Source organism: Mastigoproctus giganteus, chromosome 6 (assembly GCF_048544385.1).
Source record: "Mastigoproctus giganteus isolate SK-2022 chromosome 6, ASM4854438v1, whole genome shotgun sequence".
Lineage (NCBI taxonomy): Eukaryota > Metazoa > Arthropoda > Arachnida > Uropygi > Thelyphonidae > Mastigoproctus > Mastigoproctus giganteus.
This window is the reverse complement of record NC_143580.1, coordinates 223,475,141-223,497,083: the sequence shown is the minus strand read 5'-3', so window position 1 is coordinate 223,497,083 and position 21,943 is coordinate 223,475,141. Positions and strand designations below refer to the sequence as shown.

The 21,943-nt window shown below is 36.1% G+C and overlaps 1 protein-coding gene across 1 annotated transcript in view; it reads left to right on the top strand.

Annotated features, from left to right (window-relative positions):
• Nucleotides 1-17,116: 17,116 nt before the first annotated feature.
• The window catches only part of flfl (serine/threonine-protein phosphatase 4 regulatory subunit 3 flfl), a 283,664-nt gene continuing 278,837 nt past the window's right edge, over nucleotides 17,117-21,943 (top strand). The window contains exon 1 of the mRNA XM_090376738.1: nucleotides 17,117-17,348. The gene's annotated coding sequence lies outside the window, so the exon portion shown is untranslated. The remainder of the gene's footprint in view (nucleotides 17,349-21,943) is intronic.

The following is a 21,943-nucleotide window of genomic DNA, read 5'->3' as shown; positions in this document are numbered from 1 at the left end:
TGCATACAACTCTCCAATTGTAGTCTCACTAAAAAGTTCACGAAATGTTATTCAAATATTGTGTGCAATTTAAATGTTTTGAAAGTAATAGATCTAATTCTTACTCATGTGATTTGTGAATCTAATCATCACGGGGCAGGCAATTCTATTTGTGTTGTAAAAAATACACTTTTAATAATGTGGCCTCAAGAAGATACCCTTAGATGCTAATGCACCATAAAATCCTAAAATAACCAACCAAGCAAGAAGATACCATATATACAATGCAACCAGTAGTTTTAAATTGGAGAGCCTGTCGGTTAACAAAACGTATGTATTCACGGGAGAATCTGCGTGTTGTTCGGGTTAAAATATGGAGGGAAAAGGTACAACTTCGCTTGGGATTGGCTAACTACTTTCCCGAGATTGCTGAGTCCTGAATTCCTCCGGTTTCCATGGGATTCGAACCCAAACCTAAGTGAGTGAAAAGTTTCGGAACCACGACATTGTCGTAGAGGAGTCTGTCACTCCTCATTTAGGATTTATTCCCATTTAATGGGAATAAATCCTAATAGCCTTTTCACCCGCTACCGTTCACATGATAAATGAAATCACTGGGCAGGAAATTTTAAGAACAAGTTAAATATCATACTATAAACCACAAACTCTTCATTTTGATATTAGTTCCTCTAATACAATAAATGATAGTTACTTTTAGAAACATTTAGTTTTGGATTGTTTCGTGAGTAGTTTTAATTTCGTTCGGTGATATCAGCGAATACCCCTTTTAATTTATTTTAATTTTATATGCCTGTTGTTACTTGTTCAGTAGCTAGCCGTAACATTATTCAACGGTAATTGTTCAGTTATGTCTCTCCTGATTAAAACAGTATATTTTCAAACTGGTTTACGAAGCTGCCAGTTACCACTTTTATTAAAAATAACATCATCACTTCCTCACCTGTGATTAACTTCGAATTACATAACAAAATTTTACACCTTTGAGCGCCCTCACTTGGAAAAAAGAAAAACCCAAATTACACAATTTTTTCCTGAAATAATTGGATAATTATGAATTATCTTTTTTTATTGTTTATATTTTCATGATTTGAAATATAAGAACAATATCCGATGTTCAGATAAAACATATCACCCAAAATAAAATTTCAAATATTAAATAACTAACCCCCCCCACCAAGAAAAATGTATGTACGCATGCTTAGAGATATCAACCAGGGTCAGTGACATAGCGGGAAATGAGAACTATTTCCCTGTCTCTCAAAAGTGACCATGGGGTATTTAAGATTTTAAGTTAGATATTCTTCTTACCTTGAAGCCAAACTTACTATATTCTATATTTCAATACAATGACAATATTTGCAATGCTCCAATACGAAAATGTTAATTTTTACATTTGGCAACTTTTTTTTTTTTTTTTTTTGGGATCAAAAGCAACCAGTGCGAGAGAGTATATTATTTTCATCTGTTGGATAAATATTTTAATGAAAATATATATTATCTTATATTCGTCATCAAATATTAGCATTCTGGTTGTTAATATTTTCCAATTGAAGCTAGGGTTGACAAACGTCCCGATTTTAGTGGGACAATCACCGTTTACAAATGCAAACCACACTATGTGAGAGACATCGAAAGTTCCTTTAAAACTTTTTTATTGAGTAATACGCCATGATCAAATTAACAAATTTATTCTATTAATTCCATATTTATTATTACTATTATTACTACTAGCCATATAGTGCAAGGAAGCCTGAGGCTTATGCTGCACCAGCCAAAAAAAAATTTACGAGTTACCCAGAGAGAGTGAAGTAGAAGGGAATCACCAAGAAACAGAAGAATGGTGATATCCAGCTCAGGACCCTGGGTGTGCCAAGCCCATACTCACCAGATGTGAGCCCCTGGGGTTAAACACCATGATTGAGAAAATTTTTAGTTTTAAGAAAAACATGAATTGATAGAAGCTGGCTTATTCTTAATTAATACATTAGAAGAGGAATTAATGGTGAAATACAATTTTAATTTTCTTGGATATAGTTCAAGAAATATCTCGAGACATCTCATGGGGGAAATGCAGTTCAACAAATCAAATCAAAGGATAAACATTAAATAGGCATCATACACATTACAGTAATTTATAGTATTGAGCCCTACAGCTCTGGTTCATACTATCAAAAACATTACAGTAATATACCAAGTGCTTCTTTTTTTGTTACAATAATGATCTTTCTTTGCTTTTTTACTGAACATTTATAGTATTTTATTTTATCAGACACGATTATATATTCACAAGATTATAGCATTCAGCTATAATCTTGTGAATGTACGGGGTGTCTCAAAAATACACGGCATAACTTCAGGAATGAGTTTCTCATATGTAAACAATAAAAATATTTTAAATCAACATAGTTCCGGAAATGCTTGGTTTCCGAACTCGCGAAGACGACACCAAATTCCTGGAATGTTTCGTATTCGAAACATTCCAGGAATTCCTGCCACAATTCGATTGCGGAGAGTTTCCACATCAGCTACCGGAGTCGAATACACCAATGACTTTAAATGACCCCACAATAAGAAATCTAGTGGGTTTAAATCAAGTGAGCGTGGAGGCCAGGCAGTTGGTCCACCCCTCTATTTCAGGAGTCGTAGATCTTGGTCGTCCTCTGTCAACAGCACGAGGTGTAAAGGTCCCTTTTTCCCAAAGGCGGTGATGGATACCTTCAAACGTTTTCCTGTCTGGACATCTTCGTTCTGGGAACCTTTCGTGGTACAAAAGACGAGCCTCCGGAGCATTGCCGTCCGTCAAACTATACATAAAGTGCATATCCGCTTGCTCCTCTGATTCGAGTACATGGTCGGAATGGAAAACCACGAGATTTTGTCAGTACCTTCTGATGAAGGAAATCACCTGCGGGAGATAAGATATTCCGGTTAATAACTCGGGAATCAAGCATTTCCGGAACTATGTTGATATAAAATATTTTTATTGTCCACATATGAGGAACTCATTCCTGAAGTTATGCCGTGTATTTTTGAGACACCCTGTATAACATAGCAAATAAAAATCTATAATACACAATATACACATTAAAGTAAAAGAAAACATAAGCAATGAAAATCAGTTAATTTTTTTCCACAAATAAACACTTGAAATTGTAATTAGCTAAGCAAAAACCAACAGGTAATTAGAAAATATAATAAATAAAAATCATTAATAAACCGCATATAAAAAAGGTTCTAAGCGAGTCAATATTAGATTAAAACAGTTTTTTCATAAGTAAACTCTCCAAATTAGAATAATAAATTAAGAATATAAAGCAATCTATATGAAATGTATGTATTCATTTTAAATATCTGACAATAAATTTTCGTATTAAGGATTGGCTTGAAATAAGCAACACCGACCTAATATCTCGTGAGGACACCTTTGCCCATAATACAACCCATACACGTCTTGATATGGAATGCACAAGGTGTTGTAGGATGTTCTCTGGTAGTCCTATGCAAGAGTTATACAATGTGTGTACTAATACCAACACATCGTGGTATCGAATGTCCCTATCCAATGGGTCTTAAACATGCTCAAATCAGTCGAATTAGACAGCCATGTGAGGACAGAGCATTCATTGTCATGTTCTTGAAACCAGTTAGCAAACTGCCGGGCCTTGTAACATGGTGTGTTGTCTTGATAGACGCCACAGTTGTCTGGATATATTGTTATCATGAATGGGGTACTTGGTGGGTGAGGTGGAAAGGCAAGCATTCCCATCGAGCCGTTGATTAACGGTGATCAGTGAACCCAGGGCATGCCACAAAAACAGTCCTGAAACCATAACACCGCTGCCTCCAGTCTGATAAACACGCCCTCTTATGTCGCACAGTTAGAAAAATTACCGTCCTCCCCACACTCAGTGAAAAGACCTGAGTTCGAATTCCGTCGCTGAAAAGAGGAAATTTTATGGTCCTTCTTTGCAACTTGACTGAGCCAGACGGTCTCATGCGAGGGTACCATGGTTTTCCCCGGAAACTCGAATTTTTCAGCAAACAGCAAATCGACCACAGAACACTGCAATTTACAAACGTATTTTACGAGACAATATGTTCTAAGTCGTTGATACCCCTAAAATCTTACAATAATTTCCGAAACATCAACAGTGCTTTGGCCTCATGTTGCGTCTCCGAATGCGGATACACCGATCAGCATGATATAATGGAAATTGGCATCACACGAGGCAAGAAATTTCCACATATTGTTTGTCCAGAGTTGATGACGCGCCCATGAAAGGCACAGTTTCTTCTCTCTCGCAATGAGCATAGACACGCTTGAGGGCTGTCTACTACGATAGCATATAGCATATAATCTCGAACGCGTAATTGATGTGGATATTGATCATGGCATTTCTACTTTGTGCTGCGTACCAGACGAGAACATGGTGCTCATCACATGTGGCTGTCTCTACGTGTGACCTTCGGCTGGTTGGTCGACCAGTGTTAAAACAGACAAATCGATCTTAGAACACATGCAATTTACAGACAAAATGCACGATACATGAATTTAAATATTCGGGTGGCCTAATATAATAGTTTTTTTTTTTTTTTTTTTTTTTTGTTCAGCCAGTCACTGTAGACTCCTGACAACACAGAACTGGAGCTCAAATTGTAGGCTGCAGTCGAGATACTAGCGCCTGCATGTCTTGCCCCACAATTATTCCACGTTGGAAATCAGAAAGATCTCGACACTGCCGCATTCTTCCTCTCAGACACTGAGCGGCAGCGCAGTGGTTATACCATCCTACCTACCTTGGGTGAAAATTTCCGGGTTCGAATCCCGTCAACGCGAGGAACTTTAATGGACGCTTTGCATTCCGTGGCTAATTTAATCGGTTCTCCCGGCTTTTTCCCGAGTTTCCGGGAAAAAGCCGGGAGAACACACGCAATTTCTAAGATAGCCGGTGTAGGAGTAGACAGCCAGGTTTTCCCAACTGAAACTCGGGAAGAAGCCGAAAGAACATACGCAATTTCTGGACATAATACACATAGTCATATACGTTAGTTCTTATATGGCCCTAATATAGCAGTATTTTTCCTGGCGAGCACACAAAAACTACTTTCCACGTGTGCGAACTGCAATCTTATTTTAACCGTTCCCGACTTTGAGCGTTCGCCGCCATCACACATCAGTAAATTTCTAAATAAGGGAGTATTGCTAACGCAAAGCCAATTCATTATAATTGATACTAGGATAAAGGGCAGAAATGGGAGACCATTGGGTTTTTAAGGACAAACAGATGCAGCAAAATTAGTCCCTCCCTAATGGTTATTAAAACATGTTTAAATTTTTTTTTTTTTATAACGCCCTTGTAGGTAATACAATTAGTATAACCACCGTCATCCACACATTACTCGACGACGCGAGGAATTTTTGGATTTTTTTTTTTTTTTAGAACATGGCTGAATATGTCGGTCTCAGCAAAGAGTACCGTGATTTTTCTACCTGAAACTCGGGGTTTTCGTCCTGAAAATAGCAAATTTACTACAAAACACATGCACGCAACTTGCATACCTAACTATTATATAATGTGCAATATGACTTGTGCTACTGATGCACCTAAAAACTGTACAACAATTTTCTATAATACTATTTCAATGTAAACTATTATTCACACCTTTCAGGGCTAGGCCTACGTAATACTGCTAGAGAGACTTAGAAACAAATAGTTCTTCTACTATATATCATGTAATTATACATTCATAAGTGTTGGTCTCCGTCGAAATACTTATTAATGTGTAGAGCCGATAATTAGTTTTATATTTTTTATCGAAAATTTTATTATATCAGCTTGTGTAACAAATACACACACAAGTTAAAAAAAAAAGGAATATTTTGCGCAGAGACCGATATTTAAGGTGAAAACATTTTTTTTTAAGTTAGATAGCACAACATCAGACCATGCGGAGAAGGCAAGTAGGTATATCAAATGTTGGTTTTAAGTATTTTGAAGAAATATTTAATGATTTTTATTAGAGTAGTGCTCATGATGCAGTTCTTGTTTTAAAGACCATTGCTTTATCGTTGCAGTTGCTCGTATCTAAACAAATTTAGAGTCAAAAATCTTTATGATAAGGAATTAGGGAAGCATTTCAGAAACTAGAAAGGTCGAAATTGAAAAAAAGGAACAGGTTTATAGTTGATTTTGATCACTGTTGAAAAAAAGACGTGAATTAGGGTTGAATTTGAAAGTGTCTGCAATTCTCCCCAGACACGATAGGAGGGAATATATGATGAGAGCCTTGTAGATCAATTCGGCCCTGGAAAGATTGTGCAAGGCTCAAAGGGTAGAATTTTTTTCAGCTTGGACTGTCCTTGTTAACATGAGAGACTGCTTCTACAGGAATGGGATACACTTAAATAGAAAGGGTGCAAGAATGTTTGCTGATGCTATCGAGGCAGTGTTAGGTGGGTCGGAAAACTGCTAGATAAGGGGGATACAAGGACTAAAAGATTAACAGTAGCCACTGACAGAGATGAAAGTGATTCTTGCACTGCTTCTATTGGAATGAGCAGCAACTTGGAAAATAAGATGCAGGATATTTCAGACTGCTGGGAGTCATTGGGGTACAAGTAAACACATGGGTTGTGTTAGGGTAGCCAAGAAAAAGAACAGGTGCATGTACACAAATGCTGGGAGTTTGGTAAAAAAAAAATGATAAATTTAAGGTATTTCTCAAAGCATCAAAGGCAGATATTGTGGGATTTCAGAGACGTGATGTATGTCACACAGATATAAGGAATGCAGAACTGGAATTTGGGGAGTACAATGTCTACAGAAAGGATAGACAGGGTAGGAAAAATCCAAGGAAGTTAAGCCAGTCGACATTGCTGGACAGTGCAGTGTCGAGTCAGTTTGGTGTGACATAAGCATTGGGAGATCAAAATTGAGAGTAGGAGTGTGCTATAGGCCTAATGACTCTGATGAGTATAATAAGAAACTGTACGGGGAAATAGTGGGCCAGTAAATCAGAGAGTCTTATAATGGGGGATTTTAATTTCCCAGATATTGACTGGAATTTGGGAGCTGGTCACTCACACACTAGCAAGGCTTTTGTGGATTTATTGGATGATTGTTTTCTACATCAGCATGTTCGGGAGGCAACTAGAGGGAGTAATACCCTTGATTTGATTATCAGTAGTGATTCTTCATGCATTAAGAATCTGCAGATACAGGAACCACTAGGTGGCAGTGATCACAGTGTGCTGAAGTGGGATTTACTCAAAGAGGTAACTACCATTAGGGGTAAAGGGAAGGTTTATTGCTTTCGTAAAGGCGACTACGATGGTCTGAGACAGTAATTAAATTCTATACAGTGGGAACAACTGAAGATGTTACCAACAGCAAATTCAAAATGGGAAGCATTCAAAGAACTTATCTTGGAAGCTACTAGGTGTTACATACCAACTAAGAAATATTGTTCAAGGTTTAGGCCTAAATGGATGCCAGATGAACTAATGAGACATATGGCAGAGAAGAAAAATGCATGAGATACATATAAATTAACACGTGACACAGAAGCCTATGATAGATACAAGTTGATCTGTAACCAAGTTACAAAGGAGGTTAGGCAGGCGAAGGCAGATTACGAGAAATCTTTGGCACGGGATGCAAAGAAAAACAGCAAAGAGTTCTTTACTTATGTAAACTCTAGAAGGCAGGGGATGAATAAGATTGGTCCACTTGATATGGATGAGTGAACTGTTGATGATCCTGCTCAGGTAGCTAACAAACTAAATGAATATTTTGCATCGACATTCACACATGAGGAATTATTCACAAGGGGAATGCCAGAGGTGTATTCAACTCTGGCAGTAAGCTAGAGAATCTTGTAATAACTGAGAGTAAAGTGGAGGAGAAATTGTTGAAGATAAATACAAGAAAGGCACATGGGGTGGATGGGATCTATCCAGTTATATTAAAGGAGGCAGCAAAAGAAGTAAGCAAACCCTTAGCCATAATTATGAGAGCTTCCTTGGACTCAGGGGAGGTACCCATAGACTGGAAATGTGAAAATGTGACCCCAATTCACAAAGGAGGATCAAAGGCTGACACAAGTAATTATAGACCTGTGAATTTAACTTCTGTTCCAGGAAAATTAATGGAGGTACTGGTTAAAGAAACAATGCAGGATCATCTAGACAAGACTTTAGTTATAGCTCGGACACAGCATGGTTTTGTTAAGGGGATGTCTTGCCTGACCAATTTGATTGGATACTATGATGCTGTCACAAAAGAACTGGATGCAGGGAATAATTTTTATATTATATACTTGGATCTTAGAAAGGCTTTTGTTACTGTTGCACATGGAAGATTGCTGCACAAATTGGAGTAGTGTGGCATTGGAGGCAAATTGCTGCTGTGGATAAAGGGGTGGCTGAGGGGGAGAAGACAGAGAGTGGTAATCAATGGGCACTGCTCGTCGTGGACTAATGTTATTAGTGGAGTCCCTCAGGGCTCAGTGTTGGGTCCATTATTCTGTTCTGTATTTATAAATGATATTGATGATGGTATATCTAGCTTAATATCCAAGTTTGCAGACGATACAAAGGTAGGCAGGGTTGTCAAGGACACTACTGACACTATGCTGCTGCAACAGGATCTGGAAAGGTTGGGCAGATGGGCTGAGAGGTGGCAAATGAAGTTTAACATTGACAAATGTAAAGTACTACATATGGGAAACAGCAACCCCAGAGAAACGTATCAACTCTGTGGTATTAACTGACAGTGGTAGAGAATGAAAAGGACCTGGGTGTAATTGTGCAGGCATATATGAACTTCTCTGCTCAGTGCAGACGGGCTGCAAGAGTAGCTCATGGTGTATTTTCAATGATATATAAAACTTTTTGTAGCAGGGATAAGGAGGTGATTATTCCCTTGTATAAGGCAATGGGCAGGCCACACGTTGAGTACTGTATACAGGTCTGTAGGCCTCATATCAAGAAGGATGTAGAGCTGCTGGAACGAGTACAGAGAAGGGCAACAAGATTAGTGAATGGAACAAAGGGGTTCTCTCACGAAGAAAGGATTAAGTTTTGCAAATTACAGTGTCTGGAGACTAGGCACCAACGAGATGATCTGATAGAGGTGCATAAAGCCTTGAATGGTTTGAGCATGCTGAATGCTGATGGGATTCTTCCTCTTGATCCGAATAATCACCTGAGAGGGGATAAATTGAAATTGAGAAAAGACAGATGTAGGATAGACGTGCGGAAATTTTCCTTTAGCCAGTGGGTAGTTGGTTGGTGGAACAGATTTCCATCCCTTGTCGTGGAAGTTGATAGCCTAAATAAATTTAATGCTCAGCTGGACAGGTATTTCGAACGAACGGGGAGGAGTGAAATGGGAGTGTTTTTTTTTGGAGATGATAGGATTTAGAACGGGCAATGGAGACATGAAGCGATTTATGTTGTCTCTGTTGTTGTTTTATTTGGGTTTTAGTAGCATTAGTTTTAAGGCTATATTGTTCCGTATATTTTGTCTGTAAATTACGTGTGTTCTGTGGTCGATTTTTTGTTTGCTGGACGAAAAACTCAGACGAAAAAATCATGCAGCCCTCGCCTGAGACCGACTAACTAGGCTGCGTTGGGAAAAAGGTCCATAAAAATTCCTGTCGTCGGTGGGACTCAAACTCAGGTTTTTTCAACCCGGTGTGAAGGGGACACCAATTTTACGAATTATGCTACCCAAGTCGGCAAACTATTTAAGATAGGATGAAAACTCTTCAAGGATATCACAGAGAAAATATTTCAGATTGTTCAAGCGTAAGAGTAGAATCAGTAGTAGAAATAATATAACCATCAATCTGCGTACGAGAATCAGAAGAAGAAGAAATAACATAAGCATCAATCTGATCTTGGAAAGAACTTCATATGGGACTGAAGCAATGATTAGAGTTGTTGCTGTGTGTTTTATGTACAGTAGTGACTTAGGCCGTATTGCTCTGTACATATTGTGCCTATAATGACGTCTGTTCTGCAGTCAATATGTGGGTTTGCTCCATGGGCGTGCCGTAGCGAGGTTCAAAGAGATAAAGTGTGTTTACTGTCTAACAAAGGGGTGCACTGCGTCCGGGCGTCAACGTTCAAGGGGCGCCTAAAAACCTAAAACTTGCATACATAATCTAATGAAGAAAATTTTAAAGGAGACACCAAATTGCGGTTGGTACCAGGGTGCCACATACCCTAGGAACGCCCCTGGTTTGTTGAACGAAAAACCAGAAAAATCAATTTCTGAGAAGAAAAAAAATAAGCTCTCGCCTGAGACCAATTAGTTGAGTCACAATGTGCAGAGGTCCATAAGAATTCTTCACAACATCGGTGTGGAGTGGATGTGGATTCTACAAATTGTGCTGTCCACAAGGGCTGATAGAAGAGGAAAAAAAAAAGTAGCAGAAAATGTGTTATCCTGGCATATGCCAGCTGATATTGCGAAGGATCTCTTAACGTTCTGAATAGATGTAACAAGAATCCTAGAGAAGAGAAGAGTAGAGTAGAAATTCAAGAAAGTTTAATGGATTATCAGATATGATCGTTAGAAGCATAGCATTGTTTCAAACTAACATACTTTATGCAGACGACATCGAAAGCAGAATTAATATTGCGGTGTATATCAATTTTCTGCAGTTTATTGTGTTAAGAATGATAAAATGAACAGAAAGTAGATTTGTGACCTTAAACCACCAGGACACACCAGGGTTTGATCACAATTCATATGAAAGACTGTAAAGATAGCATTTGCAAGAATGCATCGTTCATACAGTTTAATTTTGGAAAATGGCATAGATATGGGACGAATCTCTTTTAGATTTCATAGAATTTTACCTTGTAGTGAATATAATTTATATATGGTCCATTCAGCAGGAAAACGTTAGATGATGGAGGTGATGTACACTGACCTTACAAAATTGATAGCTGATTCATCTCAAATATTAATATAAAATAAGAATTTAGAAAAAAAAATTCTCTAAATAACCTATTTTTTACACTAAAGTGACCTTAGCAAGTTCTTTCAACTGATGCCATTATTTATTATTATATATTTTTTAATATGAACATGTTTGGTTATAAACAAATAGTTTTGCCCCTTGTATTTCAAGGAATAGCAGAAGATAATATTCCGAAGAGGCTCCAGAAAAAAGTTTAGGAAAAGTTTAATAAAATTCATGTATTAAACCACAATACACTATGATAATATATTTCTGCATTTCATTAAAGCTGGTTAGATTAAACCATAAACAGCTACAGTCACTCACCACCCCACTCTTTGCTCGTGGAACGAATTTCACTAGGTAAGTGAGGAAGTCTAGCTCCGGATTTGATGATTCTTCCATCAGGATTTTTGGCAGCAGCTGCATGGTCGGTAGAGACTGTATAGCCCAATTGCTTTTTCGAACTTAGCCCACACATTCCTAATTGAATTCAAATCAGGGTGGATGTTAGGTATCTTGGGACTATTCCTCTAACCATACAGACCGAACCAATTTTTGGACGGTTAACAGTTGCATTGTCATCTTTAAAGAATCCATCGTATCAGAAGAAAAATAAAGTCGTATCGCGCCAACTTCAGGGTGAAGTTGGGGCGATACGACAGAGAGATATTCATTAGAAGTAACACGACCTTATAAAGGTATGAGCAGATGCAGCCCATACCAACAGAACATATCCGACACCATGATCCCAACTCCGGCTGCTTGGAGTGATGGACAGGAAACAGTCTTGAATCTAGACTGTTTCATGTCCATGCATCTGGAGTCTAGAATCTAGACTCTAGATGCATGGCTTCATGTCATTCTTTCATCCATCGAATAACACTAATTCAAATTAGTGTCATTCTTAGTGAAAATTAAAAGTGGTCAGACGACACGATCTTTTTCCATTGCTTTTCAGTCCAGTCTTGTAGTTGGATATTCATTACTTCAGTCGGATCTTTCTATTTTTTACAGAAATTACACAAAGATGCGGCTTTCGTGTAGACACACGACTACCAAATCCCAGATTCTTTTCTCTCACCTCATAGTTCAGTTAGAAATGTGTCTCTCTCTCTCTCTCTCGCTCTCTTTGTTTAAATTGAATTTTTTTTTTTCTACACACTGAACCTGCCGGCTTTCTGCTGCATTTCTTCCTTTTAGAGTTGCATTCTCCTTTCGTCTTCTGCTCGTTGTATATTTTTGAGATGGTTGCTTTTGACTCTCCAATGATTTCCTTTTTTTTTTTCTATATTATGGCAGCACTTATACTAAATTCTAAACGTACTCTGATAATAACACCTCCCTAGAAATTGGAAAGATCGTCTGTCCTCTGTACTCCCTCTTTCAGAATCAACTGAGTATCCCTAGGAAAGCATACAGTATACACTGGTGTTCAAAGAAAGTGGGTGGTCCGATGCCTACAGGTGGTACCTAAAACAGAAAATAAAACCGAAAAGCTAAATATTTGTAACATAACAGGCTGTGTACAAATATTAAAAAGTGCATCACCTAAGAATTTCACATTTCTAAAACTCTTTTTCGCGATGGTATATTACATTAATGACTAGCATCAAAAATAGAAATATAATCAAAGATATTTATTAATAGTTAAGGCAAAACTAAGTAATAAATTGACAGGGGCTCTCAAAATATTCCAAAATGAGCATTTGCAACCTTTATACAACAGTTTTGATAAACTCGACAATAATGGCTAATGTGTTATCAGAAACCCTCAGTTTGCTTCAGTTTATCATTTTAAATGGAAAACAAAACGAAAAGTTCACCAGGTGCAAACTAATATTTAGTTGAATTGCCTTTGGCCCTGATGACAGCAGCACACGTCAAGGCATTGACAAGATCAATTTCTGAAGATAATCAACTGATAGTTCGTGGTTCCAAACATCAATTATGGCTTTCTGATGTTCACGAATGGTCTTTGGTTTCTTTCTGGCAACTACAGATTCCACACGATGCCAACAGTTCTCTATAGGGTTCAGGTTAGGGCTGTTTCCTGGCCAGCTAAGAGTTGTAATGGACCATTCTTCAAAAAATTTTTTTTAATGTAACAAATGTAACCACATTATTGTCGAACCTCTAATGCAGAAACGGAGCTGAAGTAACTACAGAAGTGCCTACTTACACTTTTCGCCAGAAGACTAGGAGAAGAATCCTCCTAAGACATGCAGTTACTTGACAGGTTGAAATAGTCTCTAATGCTTGGCAGCAATTTGTCTTTCAATATAGCCAGGTATCCATTGGCATTTATGGAATCTTTTATATACTGAGGTGACCTTCTCCGCGATACGAAATGCACCCCCCCCCATATCATTTGGCTGGTAGGGAATTTCACTGTAGCCACCATATAGTCTGGATGGTGTTCTTCACCTGGTCTACAGCGAATCGTTTGTCTCCCATCAGAGCCATGTAGGTTGAATTTCTTATCATTCCGAGAAATAACTGACTTCCACTACTTGGGGGTCCATTTGACCTGATCCTTACACCAAATTAATCTGGCCTTTTTCCTTTTTTTGTGTGAGGAGAGGGCTCTTCTTAGGACGACGGGCTACTAGTCCATTTTTGAAGAGGCATCTTCTGACTGTTACTGTACTTGATCCTGTATGTTCTTCTTATTCTCTTTTCAGCTCAGACGAAGAAGCTTTACGTTTTTTAAGGCATAAGGGCTTCAAAATGAAGTCCTGTTTTGGCATAGAGACTTGTTTGTGTCCGGTTCCTTTTTTCCTATCAGCAGAACCAGTATTCTTGAGTTTGGAAAGAAATCTACTCACTGTCGACTGATTTCAAGACACTCTATAAGCAATATGACGGGAAGAATATCGTTCCTCACGTAAAGTAACAATAACACTCTTTCTTCGTGGCGTCAACTGTACCTAACTCGCCATCCTGAAACAAGCATGGAAATCTTGCAGAGCGTGCTTATATAGCTGAAAGTAAACGTTGCTGCAATATTACGTCATCACCTATGCGTGTCAATCTTATCTAATGCAATCTGTAAGAAATATTGCCATATTTTTACGTTATTCGGACGACAATTACAATTTTAAGGGGTGTGCGCTTCCACTGGCACAAATTGATGTATGTGTGCCAGTGTATATATATTTGATTATCAAGGAACTTGTGAGCATACCATCTGACAACTTATTTTTGTATAACTTACGTTTAATTATCTGTTTACTTCAGTAAACAGAAGTTGCAAAAGAATTCTTATTTTTTTGGGCAGTGAGTGTATTATTAATATCAGTGAAGGTAACATAATACAAAGAAGCTTGGCTTGTTTACTCTGAGCCTTAACAACTATAGAATAAACACCATCACCTGCTAACCAGATATCTGTCCAAAACCTTTTTTAAATTTATATATATTCTCTAGATCCACTGAATTAGGTTATAGTTTGTTCCACCGGTTAAAAATTCTTCGGGTATTTTTTTTTAATACTGAGTATAAGCATCCCTAAACTTAAGTACATGCCCTCTGATTTGTACCTCCTTCAAAAGGAAAATAAGATGCTCTGAAAGACATAACAACTCAATCCCACAGAGATCTCTCTCGTTTTCTTTCTTCGCTCCCTTCTGCAATAACTATACTGGTTTAATTTTAAGCATCTTCTTTTTTACAGGTCTACATCTTTCTTCAAACGAAGTCTCCAAACCTGTGTGCTACTCAAACTATAACCTAATAAAGGCCTAGCATAATCGATTAATTATCTTGTTTTCTCTACTAGTATGTCATTCGTAAAATTCCGTAAAATGCTGTGGCGAAAGTATAAATTTCGGGTCCCACGCCAGATGATTTACCCCACGTGATCTTTAGTATCCATACCAAATCAGCCGTCTGTTCCTGTGGAGGCGGATCTGGTAGTTTTGACATGGTCATGGTGTTTCATCATGTGAACACTATTGACATAACTTCATATTTTATTGAATGATCACTCCATGTGCATCCATCTTCTCAAGTAATAAGAAAATCCAGGATTATTCTTATCCAAATGTAAAACTTTACCTTCCAGTTTTCAAACCAATGAAATAATTTATATTCTCTTATTACTTTGCATATCTTCACTGTATGTTTAATTTTTGTATCTTTTAATCATTGCATCATCAATAAGCTTTGGCATCAAAAATTTCTTTCTTAATTTCATTAACAAATATCAGACACTATAAGGGACCTGGTTGAAACTCCCAAGATTCTACTTGTGGCAATGGCCCATTAAGAATATTCTTGTTTTGATTTTCACCAACATAACTAAGATTGAAGCATCTCAGTAGCTTTGCGTATGTAAATTGCACACTATAAGGGACCCGGTTGAAACTCCCAAGATTCTACTTGTGGCAATGGCCCATTAAGAATATTCTTGTTTTGATTTTCACCAACACAACTAAGATTGAAGCATCTCAGTACCTTTGCGTATGTAAATTGCATGTATGCTATGGTCGATTTGGTTGTGTTCTGGATGAAAAACACACTATGCAACACTCGTTCGAAACGAAATGATTTAGCCAGAATGTGTAAAAAAAAAAAAAAAAAACCATAAAGTTCCTTCTGCCTTTAGGGAAATCCCACCAAGGTAATCATGACTGATGGGTCACTCAGCATTTACAATTACCCATTTCCTCTCCCCATTTAAGCAACCTGTTATCCCTTGTAATATATTTCCTCCAATGAAATGGAAGGAAGCACAGAATATTTTACATTGTCTTTCCATATCCCACAAAATCTGTTCTTAGGGTATAACCAAAAAAAAAAAAAAGAAAAAGAAAAAAAAACACTGTTTTATAGGAGTGAAAATAGGACTAGTTTAAGGTTGTTGATTGCTATAGAAACTAAGGCTATGAGGTGTCACATTATTGTTCCTGTAAGCAGACTATTCTCTGGTTGATTGTTTGTCGTAAATGCCAAGTTTCTGGAAGATAAAAGCATGCAACCCTCACCTGAAACAGACTAGCTGAGCCACGTTTTAAAGTTTGAATCTCTTTATTGATGGGATTCAATAAAGGGACGGTGATTATAATTACTGTGCTACATGCAAAGGCCCATAAATAGCTCACTTAAGAACCACTCGCAGCCCCAGAAGTTAACATTGATGTACGTGTGCCACAATGGGTGGCGCAATATAGTCTAAGTAGCCTAATGCCCTAACAAGGGCATTATGAATCGCCTAAAATCCTACAAAAATAACAACAGCAATATTAGGAATGGTCTTTAAATATCATTGCTTCCAGTGGAGAGGGCATTATGAACAACACCTTCTTAAAGAAATACCATTAAAGGATCCGAAAGTTGATGTAGCATATAACAAATTCTGTTACATGGTAGTTATCCGACACAACCAGCCCTTCTCCTAATATGAATGAGGAAGGAAATACTGTAAATTGAAATACTGCAAAAATAAAAATGAGTATATTTGAATTTTACCTCGCTTTCTCCCGTAAGCATTTCAAGATAGCAGCTTTGTAGCCCACTCCATTATGACTTAACTAAATACCCCAATTTAGCACATATAGCCATGATATTGATCATATCATGTGTATCTATTTGATTAAAATATATTTGCTTTGAACTTTATCAATGTAAATGATAATTCACTCTCAAAATCCATTTGGCGATCTTATCTCAGCACCGCGTTTTACTAACTAAAATTAGTATTATTGAGCTAAAATGGATTGGATTTGAAAATATACACTAAAAGAATCTCTTTTTTTTATTTTCAAATGGAAAGCATGTTATGTAAATTGTTATCATTACTGTATGAGTAATATAATTCAATAACAGAATAAGTAATGTCAGACGATCACGTTGGAAGCATAGACTAACAGACATACAGTACAGTGCATATACATAGGCCTACACGCTCCTAGTTCATGTTGCTATTACTTGACGTGGTTCGATTATTTACTGTTAACTGATTCTGCGCATATTAGTCTAAGTTTAGAAATTCATAACCACGTTAATTCTCATAAAGAGGAACACCAATTAGATAAAATTTAAACGTTTATACTATGTGACATTACCAGGCGCAAAGGCTTTTTCTGTTCTTGAAGGAATCTTCAAAATTTGGCGGGGCGCCATGTTGTTGCTTTTGAAACCCCGTAGCTTATGAAGCGATTTCAATATGGCGTCTTATCTGCTGTGTACGTGATGTCGGGTAAGAATGGGTAAAGAAGGAGTTTTATGTATCGCCCTATGGGCAAGTATTCAGCCGCCTGATTATGTTCCAAAATATCCATTGAAAATAATGATACATGAAAATAGTGAAGTAATTGTTGAACTGTTTTGAGATGACAGCATTCGATGTCGTAATTCAAGCCTTTTTCCGGGTAAGAATGAATTATCATAAATGTTCATATCGTAAAATTGCCATTGTTAGAAATTGCTTATAGACTATAGTAAAATATATATAAATAATGAAGTCGTTTGGGGAACATATACATTTTTGAAATTGTGGCAGCTTTATACATATATGGATAAGTGGTTTTACTATAAACACATGACTGGTGCTACATGTATAAACGTAAACCGAAGAAATGTGGCATTAGTACGGGTTTCAAAAAAATATGTTGTTAAATTACTTAATCTTCGAGTCAGCTTCTCTGTAACCCAGTTTGTTTTACTTATTTTGATAAATATTATTTCTAAGGGCAATCGCACCCCTTACTGAACGTGTGGTTACGATTAGTCTATCAGTCTGTTTACATTGTCTGTTTTACCTGCTATTAGCCATTTCTTATGTAGTTCGGTTAGTGACTAAGGGCATATTTTAAACCACTACTCAAGAAAAACAATCGAAAGCAGCATGTCACGATTGTACATAGATTAGGCCTAATATTTCATTGACTTTGATAGGTGTTATTTATGAATAGTCTCCGACCAATATGTAGGTTATTTCTGTAATTATACCTCTTAATGAACAAACGTTTTTCGATATTTTTATGCGGTCGCAATTTAACACTTGGTATATTTGTTCATTTAAAAAGTTTGCTCACCAACGATTTGTTGACTGAATTAAATAAAAGGGGAGTAGAGAGCTTAGCCACTGATAGTTTCGTTTAAATATTATTATAGCCGAGTTATTCAAAATATTCATCCTTTTAAATATTCGGTCATGGTGTTATTTTCAGTGCGTATGGTGTTGGCTGAATCTTTAATATAGCTCGATATTAAAATCGGACATCGTTATCTTTTATTACCAAAGAGCTGACAGTTTAATCTTCCACTTAAATGTACAACTTGTAATGTATAGTTGTGTAAACTAGTTCTTTCCCCCCCTCTCCCCACTACAATACCTGTGTAGAACGTATCCTAAAAGAATTGTAGAAAATTGTGTTTATAAAATTTGAATAATTGTACCAATAAACTTTAAACTCCAATTATGGAGGAATCTTATTAACGCATAACAGTGGAGCTGTTGTACCTCGCACATTTGTGTAAGCTTCGACTAGCGTATACAGTATATGGCTGTGTGTAATTCTGAACATTGTTTGGATAAACAGTCTAATAATATTGAACCGAGTAATTTAAGGCGTATTTCATCATAAGAATAAAATATATGTTACGTAATATATATTGGAATTTAATAAAGATTTTGTTACCGAAAAATTTTAAATACTATCGTATTAATATTTTATTTGTCACATTTGTATTTTTGAGCATTAACTATGACGGGATCTTATAAAGTAGACCGTAATTTAAACATTAGTTCCTTCATGTGATCGGAATTTAAGTATATGTGATCCTGTTTATAATTTTAACAATATTTTTATCAATAAATTGTCTTGTGGATTTGCGTAGATTTGTTGTCGCTATTAGTGTATTTGTTTATTGTACATGTATTAAAACTTTGTTTCTGAATTTTAATTTATTATTATTATTTGTTTTGTTCATGTTGACTGTTACCTTCTGGATTTTTTTTTTTGTGTGTTACTAAATAAAAAGTTTATTTTACGAAGTTATCAAAGATGTTAGGTGAGGAGCAAAATAATTGGCATTAAAATTTTTCTTAATTGTTTTATGTGAACTGAATTGTGTAAAATAATAAAGAAAAGAATGCAAGAAATGTTGACCCCCCCCTCATGGAAAAAAAAAGGTTGAATAAATTTTTTTAAAAGTGAAATAATAATTTAAGTTTTTTATGTCGACTGGATTTGTTAAATTTTTGTGGGATTATCTATTGTATTGAGGTAGTGTATATCACCACTGATAGGCATTTTGAGTTCAAAAAGAACGACTTATTGTTAACTGTGGCATCAGTATATTGGTTGCTTCAGCAGTTATTGGTCACAGATGGCTGTACCGAATATAAAAAGTAATGTAATGTGTTGGCTGCAATGAGTACCACTGGTAGTGCTTACTCTGTAATAACTACATACCATGAATACCACCAGTAGTTCATCCCCCCCCCCCATATTATCAGAATCCAATGTACCAGCTATGCATGAATTGTTGGCAGTGCAAGGAGCATGTCTGTTTATTAGCATCATGGCAGCAAATGTATTTAAGGTTTATTTACTGCAGCTAGGATAACTAGATTTAATTTGCATACCACATTTATTCTAGATGATAATTATTGTGTTTTTTTTTTTTTTTTTTTTTGTTTAAGTATAAACCCAACCTAGAAAACTGCAAAATCTTTAACTGTTAAAATCACTGTGTTAATATTTCCACCCAATGGTACGAGCATCATTATTTGTATATGTCAAAATTACTGATACTTCGGTTTCATTTTATTTCATTCAAAGGAAAGAAAAGTATCTTAAATTTTATAAGTATTTGTATGCTACATGTATATATAGACAGGTATTGGTCATGAAATGAATATATTATTAAAATGTGCACACAATGTATTGTGATTGAGGGAAGTGATTTCTGAAGTCATCCTGAATGAAAAATATTATAACAATATTGGTTAGATTCTGAACGATAACAGAACTATAGGTATTTGAAATGTGTCATCTGTGTACATGCAGGCAAGAGACGTGCATGTTTATGTGAGCTAGCAAACTGGTTATCTTGTGCCATAATAAATAACTTTTTGTGAGAAAGTGGCTCAATTCTGTGTTCGACAGCTGACTGTGCAGTATGACTGCTGTGGAGAAAAGCATAGTTAAACTACATTAATTGAACAATGTAATTAATGTGTACCGTATAGTGTAATTAATTTTTTCCAATCAAAATGTTTTTCAATTACCAAATTCCTTCAATTAAAGCTTCATTTAAAATACCCATAGCTCAATAACTGTTGATTGGACCCATGTTGATAACATTTTTCACTTAAAATGACTTTAAGACTTTCCTTTTTGAAGTCATGTCAGCAAATATGTTAAATTATTAAACACCTGTAGACAAGGTGTATCATAATATGTAGTCATACTTTCAAGATCAGTGTGTGGTGTTTGAATATTTGTAAGTCATTGGTCAAGGAGAGGAGTATGACATACCCTGTGTACGAACATTTGTAAACAGGGTGTGTCACAATGTGGTCACACTTACAGGATGCGTGTGTGGTGTTTGAATATTTGTGAATCATTGGTTAAGGAGAGTAGTTCTCTTGGAGGAAAGCCACTTATTTAATATTAATAAAAAAAATCTCTGAATATTAGGAGAATACCCCTATCCCTTTTACCAAGTGGCATCTCATGTTTTATAGGCATTACCTTAGGAGTGTTCTTGCCTTGGAAGAAGGATGGTTAGGTATGTGGACTTACATTTGGTTAAAGAGTAAAAGCACTGCTATGTGGTTTTTTTTTTTTTTTTAAACATCAAACATCTATATACAGGGAATTTTATAATATGCATCCCATCCCTACAGGATTGATTAAAGAAGGAGCTTAAAAGTTCATATAAACATGTGCTCAATTCTGAATGGTTATAAAGCTATTGATGTTTGATTTTTCAAAAATGGCTATGGACTTTTCACTGGTAAAAAATAATGAAATAAGAATAAGCAAACCCATACCTGGTAATAATCATTAAAAACTCTGGCCAGTTTTTTAAATTCAAACAGCTATTCTTCCCTAATCTTTCGGAATCAGACATACATTTATATGAACTTTTTTCAAGTCGTTTGGTGATTCTAAAAGTACAGCCCAAATGTTATGAAACTAACTCTCTTTATATATAAAACAACATTTAAGCCCTCACTGGTGTTTGATCAGATGCTTTATTGACCAATCAGCAGAGGACAGAGTTGGTATTTACTTTCTCCAGCCATTAACCCATTACTAGATGTGTTAAAAACAATTATGGCAGCAGGCACATTAGTGTACAGATTTTAGCAATCTGGTTTTTGGGATAAATTGCAAGAAACAGTTGAAAATGGAAGACTTTAAAATTTTATTATTAATTGTGATACTATATTTTTGTATGAAAACACCAAAAAATATCTTTAGAAATAATCCTTGTTATCTAAAAAAAAAAAGGGAAAGCTGAACCACATTGCATTATTTTTCTAAATAGGAATAAATTAATTGGTGTTTCCTTGAACTGGAGAGTTAGTGTAGTGCCAATAAACAGGTACAGTGGAACCCCCGCTTTACGATTGGTTCACTATACGATCAAATCACTTTATGATTGGTTCACTATACGATCAAATCGCTTTATGATGGACTCTCCATAATAAAATACCATTCACTATAGGATATTTGGTAAGTGCTGGTCATTGTGATCACATTTGCAAATTGAATTTTAATTCTATTAAATGTTGTGGACATTTAATAGAACTCCTATGGACTCCTATTATTAATTCTATTAATAAGAGGAGTCCACAGGCTATAAAAGTAAAGATCACAAATTTACACTTCATTACATTACCAATTAACAAAATTAAATGATATGTGAAAACCAGAAGAATATTTTCCACAGGTTAGCAAAATAAAAATAAATTTACGCTTTACGTAGATAGCTTAATTACTACTGT